We start from the raw sequence: 2,500 nt of genomic DNA, 5'->3' as shown, positions 1-2,500 counted from the left end.
AGCGCCGGCCCGCCGAGGGGCCTCTCCGACGTGTCCCGGAACGCCTCAGCGGGCGCTGCGTGCAGGTGTGGGTCAGCAGCTGCGGCGCTGGCATCGCCGCACTGCCGGCGGCAGGGCCCTGGAACGAGGCTCTCGAGCCGCACGGGGCACCCCCCTTTTCCTCTCTCGCGCTGCACTCGAAGGGCTCACAGGCCACGAGCCTTCCCTCTCGGCGGCGGGGACCGCCTCAGCCCTCTCGCAACTCGGCAACCGTCGCTGGAGCCCGCCGCCGGCTCCGCGGCTCCGCGCTTCCCGGCACCGGGGACACGCTCCGCGCGGACCGCCTCAGCCCTCTCGCAACTCGGCAACCGTCGCTGGAGCCCGCCGCCGGCTCCGCGGCTCCGCGCTTCCCGGCACCGGGGACACGCTCCGCGCGGACCGCCTCAGCCCTCTCGCAACTCGGCAACCGTCGCTGGAGCCCGCCGCCGGCTCCGCGGCTCCGCGCTTCCCGGCACCGGGGACACGCTCCGCGCGGACCGCCTCAGCCCTCTCGCAACTCGGCAACCGTCGCTGGAGCCCGCCGCCGGCTCCGCGGCTCCGCGCTTCCCGGCACCGGGGACACGCTCGCCTGGCTGCCGAGAACGTGCCGGGAAAGCGCCGTATCGAACGCGCCGAAAAAAACATTTTGTCAGAGAACCGGAGTCGGGACCGGGCCTTACCTGCCCTCGCAAGCCGCCCTAGGTCGCTCGCAGGCCGGCCACTTAGCGCTGGGGGCGCCCGGGAGTAGAGCTCCGGAACTCAGCGCTTGCTCACCCTCTGCCCTACAGTCGTACCGGTAAGTCAGGCGGCGCCGGAGAGCCGAAGAACAGCCGCCCCTCCTACCGGGGCGGGGCGCGGAAATGGCCGGCCTTTACGATGACGTAACTGGAGGCAGCGCAACAGAGCGACCCCTCTCGCCGCTCCACAGGAAGGCCAGGGAGAACAGGTCTACCGCTTACCACCCGGAAAAGGCGACAAGGGCACGCCGGAGACGAGTAGACCGGCCGGCCGCGGGCGGGGCGGCGACCTCGGCGCGGCCTCCCGGAGCCGGGTAGACCGGGCGGCCGCGGCCCGGAAGGCGGGCCCGCGGGCCGGGCGGCGACCTCGGCGCGGCCTCCCGGAGCCGGGTAGACCGGGCGGCCGCGGCCCGGAAGGCGGGCCCGCGGGCCGGGCGGCGACCTCGGCGCGGCCTCCCGGAGCCGGGTAGACCGGGCGGCCGCGGCCCGGAAGGCGGGCCCGCGGGCCGGGCGGCGACCTCGGCGCGGCCTCCCGGAGCCGGGTAGACCGGGCGGCCGCGGCCCGGAAGGCGGGCCCGCGGGCCGGGCGGCGACCTCGGCGCGGCCTCCCGGAGCCGGGTAGACCGGGCGGCCGCGGCCCGGAAGGCGGGCCCGCGGGCCGGGCGGCGACCTCGGCGCGGCCTCCCGGAGCCGGGTAGACCGGGCGGCCGCGGCCCGGAAGGCGGGCCCGCGGGCCGGGCGGCGACCTCGGCGCGGCCTCCCGGAGCCGGGTAGACCGGGCGGCCGCGGCCCGGAAGGCGGGCCCGCGGGCCGGGCGGCGACCTCGGCGCGGCCTCCCGGAGCCGGGTCGACCGGGCGGCCGCGGCCCGGAAGGCGGGCCCGCGGGCCGGGCGGCGACCTCGGCGCGGCCTCCCGGAGCCGGGTAGACCGGGCGGCCGCGGCCCGGAAGGCGGGCCCGCGGGCCGGGCGGCGACCTCGGCGCGGCCTCCCGGAGCCGGGTAGACCGGGCGGCCGCGGCCCGGAAGGCGGGCCCGCGGGCGGGGCGGCGACCTCGGCGCGGCCTCCCGGAGCCGGGTCGACCGGGCGGCCGCGGCCCGGAAGGCGGGCCCGCGGGCCGGGCGGCGACCTCGGCGCGGCCTCCCGGAGCCGGGTAGACCGGGCGGCCGCGGCCCGGAAGGCGGGCCCGCGGGCGGGGCGGCGACCTCGGCGCGGCCTCCCGGAGCCGGGTAGACCGGGCGGCCGCGGCCCGGAAGGCGGGCCCGCGGGCCGGGCGGCGACCTCGGCGCGGCCTCCCGGAGCCGGGTCGACCGGGCGGCCGCGGCCCGGAAGGCGGGCCCGCGGGCGGGGCGGCGACCTCGGCGCGGCCTCCCGGAGCCGGGTAGACCGGGCGGCCGCGGCCCGGAAGGCGGGCCCGCGGGCCGGGCGGCGACCTCGGCGCGGCCTCCCGGAGCCGGGTCGACCGGGCGGCCGCGGCCCGGAAGGCGGGCCCGCGGGCCGGGCTGCGACCTCGGCGCGGCCTCCCGGAGCCGGGTCGACCGGGCGGCCGCGGCCCGGAAGGCGGGCCCGCGGGCCGGGCGGCGACCTCGGCGCGGCCTCCCGGAGCCGGGTAGACCTACTCGCCCCTCCGAGACCCCCGCAGCCGGCAGACTCCCCTTTGCCGCGAAGGCGCCCTCCCCGGCCTGGGAGCGCTGGACGGCGGCTGCCAAGATGGGCCGGCCGCTACCGGGCCAGCTCAGCCCCCCCCC

The sequence above is a fragment of the Apteryx mantelli genome, unplaced genomic scaffold (genome assembly GCF_036417845.1).
Source record: "Apteryx mantelli isolate bAptMan1 unplaced genomic scaffold, bAptMan1.hap1 HAP1_SCAFFOLD_214, whole genome shotgun sequence".
In the NCBI taxonomy this organism is placed as follows: domain Eukaryota; kingdom Metazoa; phylum Chordata; class Aves; order Apterygiformes; family Apterygidae; genus Apteryx; species Apteryx mantelli.
The sequence above is the reverse complement of the archived record's forward strand: the minus strand, read 5'-3'. Positions refer to the sequence as shown.